Here is a 13,299-nt window from a genome sequence, read left to right on the forward strand (position 1 = left end):
AGACAGAGTGGATTATTTTAGACTAGTTAGACAGAGTGGGTTATTTTAGACTAGTTAGACAGAATAGATTATTTTAGACTAGTTAGACAGAATAGATTATTTTAGACTAGTTAGACAGAGTGGATTATTTTAGACTAGTTAGGCAGAATGGATTATTTTAGACTAGTTAGGCAGAGTGGATTATTTTAGACTAGTTAGGCAGAATATATTATTTTAGACTAGTTAGACAGAATGGATTATTTTAGACTAGTTAGGCAGAGTGGATTATTTTAGACTAGTTAGGCAGAATGGATTATTTTAGACTAGTTAGACAGAGTGGATTATTTTAGACTAGTTAGACAGAGTGGATTATTTTAGACTAGTTAGACAGAGTGGGTTATTTTAGACTAGTTAGACAGAGTGGGTTATTTTAGACTAGTTAGGCAGAGTGGGTTATTTTAGACTAGTTAGACAGAATATATTATTTTAGACCAGTTAGACAGAGTGGATTATTTTAGACCAGTTAGACAGAGTGGGTTATTTTAGACTAGTTAGACAGAGTGGGTTATTTTAGACTAGTTAGGCAGAGTGGGTTATTTTAGACTAGTTAGACAGAATATATTATTTTAGACTAGTTAGGCAGAGTGGATTATTTTAGACTAGTTAGACAGAATATATTATTTTAGACTAGTTAGGCAGAGTGGGTTATTTTAGACTAGTTAGACAGAGTGGGTTATTTTAGACTAGTTAGGCAGATTGGGTTATTTTAGACTAGTTAGACAGAGTGGATTATTTTAGACTAGTTAGGCAGAGTGGATTATTTTAGACTAGTTAGACAGAGTGGATTATTTTAGACTAGTTAGACAGAGTGGATTATTTTAGACTAGTTAGACAGAGTGGGTTATTTTAGACTAGTTAGACAGAATAGATTATTTTAGACTAGTTAGACAGAATAGATTATTTTAGACTAGTTAGACAGAGTGGATTATTTTAGACTAGTTAGGCAGAATGGATTATTTTAGACTAGTTAGGCAGAGTGGATTATTTTAGACTAGTTAGGCAGAATATATTATTTTAGACTAGTTAGACAGAATGGATTATTTTAGACTAGTTAGGCAGAGTGGATTATTTTAGACTAGTTAGGCAGAATGGATTATTTTAGACTAGTTAGACAGAGTGGATTATTTTAGACTAGTTAGACAGAGTGGATTATTTTAGACTAGTTAGACAGAGTGGGTTATTTTAGACTAGTTAGACAGAGTGGGTTATTTTAGACTAGTTAGGCAGAGTGGGTTATTTTAGACTAGTTAGACAGAGTGGATTATTTTAGACTAGTTAGACAGAGTGGGTTATTTTAGACTAGTTAGACAGAATGGATTATTTTAGACTAGTTAGACAGAGTGGATTATTTTAGACTAGTTAGGCAGAGTGGATTATTTTAGACTAGTTAGGCAGAATGGATTATTTTAGACTAGTTAGACAGAGTGGATTATTTTAGACTAGTTAGGCAGAGTGGATTATTTTAGACCAGTTAGACAGAGTGGGTTATTTTAGACTAGTTAGACAGAGTGGGTTATTTTAGACTAGTTAGGCAGAGTGGATTATTTTAGACTAGTTAGACAGAGTGGATTATTTTAGACTAGTTAGACAGAGTGGGTTATTTTAGACTAGTTAGGCAGAGTGGGTTATTTTAGACTAGTTAGACAGAATATATTATTTTAGACTAGTTAGGCAGAGTGGGTTATTTTAGACTAGTTAGACAGAGTGGGTTATTTTAGACTAGTTAGGCAGATTGGGTTATTTTAGACTAGTTAGACAGAGTGGATTATTTTAGACTAGTTAGGCAGAGTGGATTATTTTAGACTAGTTAGACAGAGTGGATTATTTTAGACTAGTTAGACAGAGTGGATTACTTTAGACTAGTTAGACAGAGTGGGTTATTTTAGACTAGTTAGACAGAATAGATTATTTTAGACTAGTTAGACAGAATAGATTATTTTAGACTAGTTAGACAGAGTGGATTATTTTAGACTAGTTAGGCAGAATGGATTATTTTAGACTAGTTAGGCAGAGTGGATTATTTTAGACTAGTTAGGCAGAATGGATTATTTTAGACTAGTTAGGCAGAATGGATTATTTTAGACTAGTTAGGCAGAGTGGATTATTTTAGACTAGTTAGGCAGAATGGATTCTGTTTGGTTAACAACAAGCTCCACAACAGCAGTCTACCAGTATTATAATGGGCGCACATCATAAAAACTACATTGAAAAGTTTGTTTTATTAAAAAAAATAAAAATTTAAAAATTTAAAAAAAGGTCATGGTATATCCTTGTACGTAACAATGTCACATGGATATTTGAATTACATTTAGAAAAAATAGCCTTATTTAAAATAACCGTGCACATCCCTAGCTTTCTATGCGACAACCTTTCCTTGTTCATTAGTTCACTGAGAAGTTGTGGGACTTTTCTCTTCAGGTCAGCAACTACATCAATTACAAAGTGGAACACGTTTTTGAAAGTTTCCATTGTGATGTAATGTGACATTTCCCTCTCCCTGTAACTGGCCTTTGGTTATCAGCGGAGATAGATGGGTTAAGATACACCCCCATCTGTGGACAACCTTACACAAGCATGCTACCTTTACCTTATACATGCCTCCCTCCCTCTCTTTCTCTCTCTCTTTTGATCCTTCTCTCTCTCTCTCTCTCTCTCTCTCTCTCTCTCTCTCTCTCTCTCTCTCTCTCCCTCTACCTCCTTCCTTACCCCCTTCACTCCTTCCTTACCTCCCTGCTTCCCTCCCTCCCTCTCTCTCGCCCTCCTTCCCTCTACCTTCCTCCACTCGCCACTCAAACACCACCCACTCACCACCCAAAACAGAATTTGGATATTTGATTTGGTTCAAACACTCACTCTATCGCTCTCTTCTGTCTCTCTCTCTCTCTCTCTCTCTCTCTCTCTCTCTCTCTCTGTCCCTTTCTCTCTTGTCTCTCTCTCTTGTTTCCCCCCTCTCTCTCTCTCTCTCTCACACACACACACTTTAACACCAAGCACCACAAGTCTTCCCCACAGAACCAAAACATACTCCACAATGAATTGGGCGTCTGACCTTGTCCCCAGTGAGCACTTGTTTGCTACCAGCCAAGCAGAGAGTATTATATATTATCATATATAGTATTATATATATATATATATATATATATATATATATATATATATATATATATATGTATATAATACTATGATATATTGAGTGGATTATATATTATATTCATTCCTGTCGGCTAGGGCCCTTTCATAGTGTCAGGCAGGGTGGGGTGAGATGGGTTGTGGGATGTTGGAGGTTGACACCTGGTGGGGGGGGGTCAGTGTGTGGGAGAATGAGTGTAGCAGGATGGTCCTGTAGAGTAGCAGGATGGTCCTGTAGAGAAGAAGGATGGTCCTGTAGAGTAGCAGGATGGTCCTGTTGTGTAGCAGGATGGTCCTGTAGAGTAGCAGGATGGTCCTGTAGAGTAGCAGGATGGTCCTGTAGAGTAGCAGGATGGTCCTTTAGAGTAGCAGGATGGTCCTGTAGTATAGCAGGATGGTCCTGTAGTGTAGCAGGATGGTCCTGTTGTGTAGCAGGATGGTCCTGTAGTATAGCAGGATGGTCCTGTAGTGTAGCAGGATGGTCCTGTAGAGTAGCAGGATGGTCCTGTAGAGTAGCAGGATGGTCCTGTAGTGTAGCAGGATGGTCCTGTAGAGTAGCAGGATGGTCCTGTAGAGTAGCAGGATGGTCCTGTAGAGTAGCAGGATGGTCCTGTAGTATAGCAGGATGGTCCTGTAGTGTAGCAGGATGGTCCTGTTGTGTAGGGATGGTCCTGTAGTATAGCAGGATGGTCCTGTAGTGTAGCAGGATGGTCCTGTAGAGTAGCAGGATGGTCCTGTAGAGTAGCAGGATGGTCCTGTAGTGTAGCAGGATGGTCCTGTAGAGTAGCAGGATGGTCCTGTAGAGTAGCAGGATGGTCCTGTAGAGTAGCAGGATGGTCCTGTAGAGTAGCAGGATGGTCCTGTAGTATAGCAGGATGGTCCTGTAGAGTAGCAGGATGGTCCTGTAGTGTAGCAGGATGGTCCTGTAGAGTAGCAGGATGGTCCTGTAGAGTAGCAGGATGGTCCTGTAGTGTAGCAGGATGGTCCTGTAGAGTAGCAGGATGGTCCTGTAGAGTAGCAGGATGGTCCTGTAGTGTAGCAGGATGGTCCTGTTGTGTAGCAGGATGGTCCTGTAGAGTAGCAGGATGGTCCTGTAGAGTAGCAGGATGGTCCTGTAGTATAGCAGGATGGTCCTGTAGAGTAGCAGGATGGTCCTGTAGAGTCGCAGGATGGTCCTGTAGAGTAGCAGGATGGTCCTGTAGAGTAGCAGGATGTCCTCTTTGCGTCAACTGGGGCCCAGGGGGACAGACACAACCCAATCAGACCGGTTAGCTGTTGGCCTGACTCTTCTGTCTCACTCTGTCTGTCAATTGGTCTGTCTGTTGGTAAGTCTGTCTGTCTGTCTGTTGGTAAGTCTGTCTGTCTGTCTGTTGGTAAGTCTGTCTGTCTGTCTGTTGGTAAGTGTCTGTCTGTCTGTCTGTCTGTCTGTCTGTCTGTCTGTCTGTCTGTCTGTCTGTCTGTCTGTCTGTCTGTCTGTCTGTCTGTCTGTCTGTCTGTCTGTCTGTCTGTCTGTCTGTCTGTCTGTCTGTCTGTCTGTTGGTAAGTCTTTCTGTGTGTTTGTCTGACGGACTCGTCTTCCTGCCTGCTTGTCTATATCCTTTTCAGGGTTTCCGTTGACAATTTATCTGCCCTTTGAGATATTATCCCGACCCATTTGCATTGGGTTCATCAATAACCCCCAAGGGTTGTCCAACGACGGTGCTCATAATGACAGAATCACATTTATCAAATCATGACAGAAATGATAGAAAAATATTTACATGATGGTAATGGTTCTGAAAATAACATTTGACTCCTGTAATGAAGACGTAATGATACCTGATTTTCAAACGTTTGACAAAATGCAAATTGTAGGAAAACTCTATTCTAAACAGCCCAACTGGGAAAACAACATTCTAAACAGCCCAACAGAGAAAACAACATTCTAAACAGCCCAACAGAGAAAACAACATTCTAAACAGCCCAACAGAGAAAACAACATTCTAAACAGCCCAACAGAGAAAACAACATTCTAAACGGCCCAACAGAGAAAACAACATTCTAAACGGCCCAACTGGGAAAACAACATTCTAAACAGCCCAACAGAGAAAACAACATTCTAAACAGCCCAACTGGGAAAACAACATTCTAAACAGCCCAACAGAGAAAACAACATTCTAAACAGCCCAACAGAGAAAACAACATTCTAAACAGCCCAACAGAGAAAACAACATTCTAAACAGCCCAACAGAGAAAACAACATTCTAAACAGCCCAACTGGGAAAACAACATTCTAAACAGCCCAACAGAGAAAACAACATTCTAAACAGCCCAACTGGGAAAACAACATTCTAAACAGCCCAACTGGGAAAACAACATTCTAAACAGCCCAACAGAGAAAACAACATTCTAAACAGCCCAACAGAGAAAACAACATTCTAAACAGCCCAACAGAGAAAACAACATTCTAAACAGCCCAACAGAGAAAACAACATTCTAAACAGCCCAACTGGGAAAACAACATTCTAAACAGCCCAACTGGGAAAACAACATTCTAAACAGCCCAACAGAGAAAACAACATTCTAAACAGCCCAACAGAGAAAACAACATTCTAAACAGCCCAACAGAGAAAACAACATTCTAAACAGCCCAACAGAGAAAACAACATTCTAAACAGCCCAACAGAGAAAACAACATTCTAAACAGCCCAACAGAGAAAACAACATTCTAAACAGCCCAACAGAGAAAACAACATTCTAAACAGCCCAACAGAGAAAACAACATTCTAAACAGCCCAACAGAGAAAACAACATTCTAAACAGCCCAACAGAGAAAACAACATTCTAAACGGCCCAACAGAGAAAACAACATTCTAAACAGCCCAACAGAGAAAACAACATTCTAAACAGCCCAACAGAGAAAACAACATTCTAAACGGCCCAACAGAGAAAACAACATTCTAAACAGCCCAACTGGGAAAACAACATTCTAAACAGCCCAACTGGGAAAACAACATTCTAAACAGCCCAACTGGGAAAACAACATTCTAAACAGCCCAACTGGGAAAACAACATTCTAAACAGCCTAACAGAGAAAACAACATTCTAAACAGCCCAACAGAGAAAACAACATTCTAAACAGCCCAACAGAGAAAACAACATTCTAAACAGCCCAACAGAGAAATCAACATTCTAAACAGCCCAACAGAGAAAACAACATTCTAAACAGCCCAACAGAGAAAACAACATTCTAAACAGCCCAACAGAGAAAACAACATTCTAAACAGCCCAACAGAGAAAACAACATTCTAAACAGCCCAACTGGGAAAACAACATTCTAAACAGCCCAACAGAGAAAACAACATTCTAAACAGCCCAACAGAGAAAACAACATTCTAAACAGCCCAACAGAGAAAACAACATTCTAAACAGCCCAACAGAGAAAACAACATTCTAAACAGCCCAACAGAGAAAACAACATTCTAAACAGCCCAACAGAGAAAACAACATTCTAAACAGCCCAACAGAGAAAACAACATTCTAAACAGCCCAACTGGGAAAACAACATTCTAAACAGCCCAACTGGGAAAACAACATTCTAAACAGCCCAACAGAGAAAACAACATTCTAAACAGCCCAACAGAGAAAACAACATTCTAAACAGCCCAACTGGGAAAACAACATTCTAAACAGCCCAACTGGGAAAACAACATTCTAAACAGCCCAACAGAGAAAACAACATTCTAAACAGCCCAACAGAGAAAACAACATTCTAAACAGCCCAACTGGAAAACAACATTCTAAACAGCCCAACTGGGAAAACAACATTCTAAACAGCCCAACAGAGAAAACAACATTCTAAACAGCCCAACAGAGAAAATAACATTCTAAACAGCCCAACTGGGAAAACAACATTCTAAACAGCCCAACTGGGAAAACAACATTCTAAACAGCCCAACAGAGAAAACAACATTCTAAACAGCCCAACAGGGAAAACAACATTCTAAACAGCCCAACAGAGAAAACAACATTCTAAACAGCCCAACAGAGAAAACAACATTCTAAACAGCCCAACAGAGAAAACAACATTCTAAACAGCCCAACAGAGAAAACAACATTCTAAACAGCCCAACAGAGAAAACAACATTCTAAACAGCCCAACAGAAAAACAACATTCTAAACAGCCCAACAGAGAAAACAACATTCTAAACAGCCCAACAGAGAAAACAACATTCTAAACAGCCCAACAGAGAAAACAACATTCTAAACAGCCCAACAGAGAAAACAACATTCTAAACAGCCCAACTGGGAAAACAACATTCTAAACAGCCCAACAGAGAAAACAACATTCTAAACAGCCCAACAGAGAAAACAACATTCTAAACAGCCCAACAGAGAAAACAACATTCTAAACAGCCCAACAGAGAAAACAACATTCTAAACAGCCCAACAGAGAAAACAACATTCTAAACAGCCCAACAGAGAAAACAACATTCTAAACAGCCCAACAGAGAAAACAACATTCTAAACAGCCCAACAGAGAAAACAACATTCTAAACAGCCCAACTGGGAAAACAACATTCTAAACAGCCCAACTGGGAAAACAACATTCTAAACAGCCCAACAGAGAAAACAACATTCTAAACAGCCCAACAGAACTGAAAACAACATTCTAAACAGCCCAACAGAGAAAACAACATTCTAAACAGCCCAACAGAGAAAACAACATTCTAAACAGCCCAACAGAAAAACAACATTCTAAACAGCCCAACTGGGAAAACAACATTCTAAACAGCCCAACAGGGAAAACAACATTCTAAACAGCCCAACAGAGAAAACAACATTCTAAACAGCCCAACAGAGAAAACAACATTCTAAACAGCCCAACAGAGAAAACAACATTCTAAACAGCCCAACAGAGAAAACAACATTCTAAACAGCCCAACAGAGAAAACAACATTCTAAACAGCCCAACAGAGAAAACAACATTCTAAACAGCCCAACAGAGAAAACAACATTCTAAACAGCCCAACAGAGAAAACAACATTCTAAACAGCCCAACAGAGAAAACAACATTCTAAACAGCCCAACAGAGAAAACAACATTCTAAACAGCCCAACAGAGAAAACAACATTCTAAACAGCCCAACAGAGAAAACAACATTCTAAACAGCCCAACAGAGAAAACAACATTCTAAACAGCCCAACAGAGAAAACAACATTCTAAACAGCCCAACAGAGAAAACAACATTCTAAACAGCCCAACAGAGAAAACAACATTCTAAACAGCCCAACAGAGAAAACAACATTCAAACAGAGAAAACAACATTCTAAACAGCCCAACAGAGAAAACAACATTCAAAACAGCCCAACAGAGAAAACAACATTCTAAACAGCCCAACAGAGAAAACAACATTCTAAACAGCCCAACAGAGAAAACAACATTCTAAACAGCCCAACATTCTAAACAGAACAGAAAAACAACATTCTAAACAGCCCAACAGAAAAACAACATTCTAAACAGCCCAACAGAGAAAACAACATTCTAAACAGCCCAACAGAACAGAAAACAACATTCTAAACAGCCCAACAGAGAAAACAACATTCTAAACAGCCCAACAGAGAAAACAACATTCTAAACAGCCCAACAGAAAACAACATTCTAAACAGCCCAAAGAGAAAACAACATTCTAAACAGCCCAACAGAGAAAACAACATTCTAAACAGCCCAACAGAGAAAACAACATTCTAAACAGCCCAACAGAGAAAACAACATTCTAAACAGCCCAACAGGGAAAACAACATTCTAAACAGCCCAACAGAGAAAACAACATTCTAAACAGCCCAACAGAGAAAACAACATTCTAAACAGCCCAACAGAGAAAACAACATTCTAAACAGCCCAACAGAGAAAACAACATTCTAAACAGCCCAACAGAGAAAACAACATTCTAAACAGACCAACAGAGAAAACAACATTCTAAACAGCCCAACTGGGAAAACAACATTCTAAACAGCCCAACAGAGAAAACAACATTCTAAACAGCCCAACTGGGAAAACAACATTCTAAACAGCCCAACAGAGAAAACAACATTCTAAACAGCCCAACAGAGAAAACAACATTCTAAACAGCCCAACAGAGAAAACAACATTCTAAACAGCCCAACAGAGAAAACAACATTCTAAACAGCCCAACAGAGAAAACAACATTCTAAACAGCCCAACAGAGAAAACAACATTCTAAACAGCCCAACTGGGAAAACAACATTCTAAACAGCCCAACAGAGAAAACAACATTCTAAACAGCCCAACAGAGAAAACAACATTCTAAACAGCCCAACAGAGAAAACAACATTCTAAACAGCCCAACAGAGAAAACAACATTCTAAACAGCCCAACAGAAAAACAACATTCTAAACAGCCCAACAGAGAAAACAACATTCTAAACAGCCCAACAGAGAAAACAACATTCTAAACAGCCCAACAGAGAAAACAACATTCTAAACAGCCCAACAGAACAGAAAAACAACATTCTAAACAGCCCAACTGGAAAACAACATTCTAAACAGCCCAACTGAAAAACAACATTTAAACAGCCCAACAGAACAGAAAACAACATTCTAAACAGCCCAACAGAGAAAACAACATTCTAAACAGCCCAACAGAGAAAACAACATTCTAAACAGCCCAACAGAGAAAACAACATTCTAAACAGCCCAACAGAGAAAACAACATTCTAAACAGCCCAACAGAGAAAACAACATTCTAAACAGCCCAACAGAGAAAACAACATTCTAAACAGCCCAACAGAAAAACAACATTCTAAACAGCCCAACAGAGAAAACAACATTCTAAACAGCCCAACAGAGAAAACAACATTCTAAACAGCCCAACAGAGAAAACAACATTCTAAACAGCCCAACAGAGAAAACAACATTCTAAACAGCCCAACAGAGAAAACAACATTCTAAACAGCCCAACAGAGAAAACAACATTCTAAACAGCCCAACTGGGAAAACAACATTCTAAACAGCTCATCTGATAGCGATTCCATATGTGACAGAGTTGACAATCTCTGTTAGACACTTAGAAAGAACGGTACTGAACAACTACGATGGGTTGCTAATATGACTCGGATTGGCTTCTGGACAACAATAGAAAGTTGAAATGAAAACCAATAGAACAAGAGAAAAATGGGGTTGGTCCAATAGGGAAGTACTTGGAAATACTTTTGCCAAAATGATATACTTACTACTGTCTATACATAAATTAATTAAATAATTCTAAATACTTAATCAGAATGCATGACTTAGCCACATGTACATATTCTTATTCCATCCTTTTAGATTTGTGTGTATTAGGTAGTTGTTGTTGAATTGTTAGATGACTTTTTAGATGCTACTGCACTGTCGGAACTAGAAGCACAAGCATATCGCTACACTCACATCTGCTGACCATGTGTATGTGACCAATAAACTCAGATTTGATTTGAGGAATAGAGGATCATTAGTTTCTTGTTTCAGATCACGAGCTCGTAGGCCTATCTGGGCAACACACTGATTATTGAGTTGCGGCTGTCAGAGAAAAGCATCTAAAACATGTTAAGATAACGTGTCATGAGTATGAAATTAAAATGTTGAGACAAGACGAACGGGGGGGGGGGGGGGGGCTGTGTGGTGAAGATTTTGGCCAGTCTCTCCCCAGAAGGGCTCTGCTGTCTCCTGCCAATTCTCTCACATTCATTGATTCATTGTGTGATTTCCCTTTTATTTACGATTTTGTAATCAATTCCCCATTATGTTCAGTATGTCATCGGTAGTAAATGTACTGTTAATCACCATCGTTTGGGTTACATACATTTCTGTGTTTGTTTTGATTGCTCCATGTGAGAAATGAGCATGTGTCTGGTTTGTCTGTCCTGATAATGTTGAAGGAGCATGTGTCTGGTTTGTCTGTCCTGATAATGTTGAAGGAGCGTGTGTCTAGTTTGTCTGTCCTGATAATGTTGAAGGAGCGTGGACTGGCCATCTCTCCTTGTTATACTGTAGTAGTATCTCATATAGGACTGGCCATCTCTCCTTGTTATACTGTAGTAGTATCTCATATAGGACTGGCCATCTCTCCTTGTTATACTGTAGTATCTCCTATAGGACTGGCCATCTCTCCATGTTATAGTGTAGTATCCCATATAGGACTGGCCATCTCTCCTTGTTATAGTGTAGTATCTCCTATAGGACTGGCCATCTCTCCTTGTTATACTGTAGTAGTATCCCATATAGGACTGGCCATCTCTCCATGTTATAGTTTAGTAGTATCTCCTATAGGACTGGCCATCTCTCCATGTTATAGTGTAGTAGTATCCCATATAGGACTGGCCATCTCTCCATGTTATAGTTTAGTATCCCATATAGGACTGGCCATCTCTCCATGTTATAGTATAGTATCCCATATAGGACTGGCCATCTCTCCATGTTATAGTATAGTATCCCATATAGGACTGGCCATCTCTCCATGTTATAGTTTAGTAGTATCCCATATAGGACTGGCCATCTCTCCATGTTATAGTGTAGTATCTCATATAGGACTGGCCATCTCTCCATGTTATAGTGTAGTATCTCCTATAGGACTGGCCATCTCTCCATGTTATAGTGTAGTAGTATCCCATATAGGACTGGCCATCTCTCCATGTTATAGTGTAGTATCTCCTATAGGACTGGCCATCTCTCCATGTTATAGTGTAGTATCTCCTATAGGACTGGCCATCTCTCCATGTTATAGTGTAGTATCCCATATATGACTGGCCATCTCTCCTTGTTATATTGTAGTATATCATATAGGACTGGCCATCTCTCCATGTTATAGTGTAGTATCTCATATATGACTGGCCATCTCTCCTTGTTATATTGTAGTATATCATATAGGACTGGCCATCTCTCCATGTTATAGTGTAGTATCTCATATAGGACTGGCCATCTCTCCATGTTATAGTGTAGTATCCCATATAGGACTGGCCATCTCTCCTTGTTATAGTGTAGTATCTCCTATAGGACTGGCCATCTCTCCTTGTTATAGTGTAGTATCTCCTATAGGACTGGCCATCTCTCCATGTTATAGTGTAGTATCTCCTATAGGACTGGCCATCTCTCCATGTTATAGTGTAGTAGTATCCCATATAGGACTGGCCATCTCTCCATGTTATAGTGTAGTATCTCCTATAGGACTGGCCATCTCTCCATGTTATAGTGTAGTATCTCCTATAGGACTGGCCATCTCTCCATGTTATAGTGTAGTATCCCATATATGACTGGCCATCTCTCCTTGTTATAGTGTAGTATCTCCTATAGGACTGGCCATCTCTCCATGTTATAGTGTAGTATCCCATATATGACTGGCCATCTCTCCTTGTCATAGTGTAGTATCCCATATAGGACTGGCCATCTCTCCTTGTCATAGTGTAGTATCCCATATAGGACTGGCCATCTCTCCTTGTTATACTGTAGTAGTATCCCATATAGGGGACAGAGAAGAGAAGAGAGAGGGGAAATAAGAGGGATGGAGAATGAAATGGAGAAGAAGAGTGGGAAAGAGGGAGTTAGACTTTGGAGATAGTGAGTATTGAAAGATAGATAGATGGAGAGAGAAAGAATGATGGAGAGACCCTCCTGTCGTCGCCTCGCCAGGCCTCCTCTGTCTGCTCAATAAGGAGGTTGTCGTCAGTGGGACACTGCACTATGGACCCTGGTTAAAAGTAGGGAACTATATAAGGAATAGGTAGCTTTGGGACACTGCACTATGGACCCTGGTTAAAAGTAGGGAACTATATAGGGAATAGGTAGCTTTGGGACACACAATTGGGAGTCTGTATATTGGTTGGACTCCCTGAGTTGTGCATCGTTCTGTTGGGTTGCGACGGAAAATAACTTATCACAAAATAGTCGTCTCGACCCCCCCCAGAAAATCACACACACACACACACACACACACACACACACACACACACACACACACACACACACACACACACACACACACACACACACACACACACACACACATACACACTGGCCCTCGAGAAGCTACCCTTTCCTCTCTGTCTCCCTCAGCAGGCCCAACCCATTAACAAATAGTGACATTCCAACATCTGACAAACAC

This window comes from Oncorhynchus nerka, linkage group LG6 (genome assembly GCF_034236695.1).
Source record: "Oncorhynchus nerka isolate Pitt River linkage group LG6, Oner_Uvic_2.0, whole genome shotgun sequence".
Taxonomy (NCBI): domain Eukaryota; kingdom Metazoa; phylum Chordata; class Actinopteri; order Salmoniformes; family Salmonidae; genus Oncorhynchus; species Oncorhynchus nerka.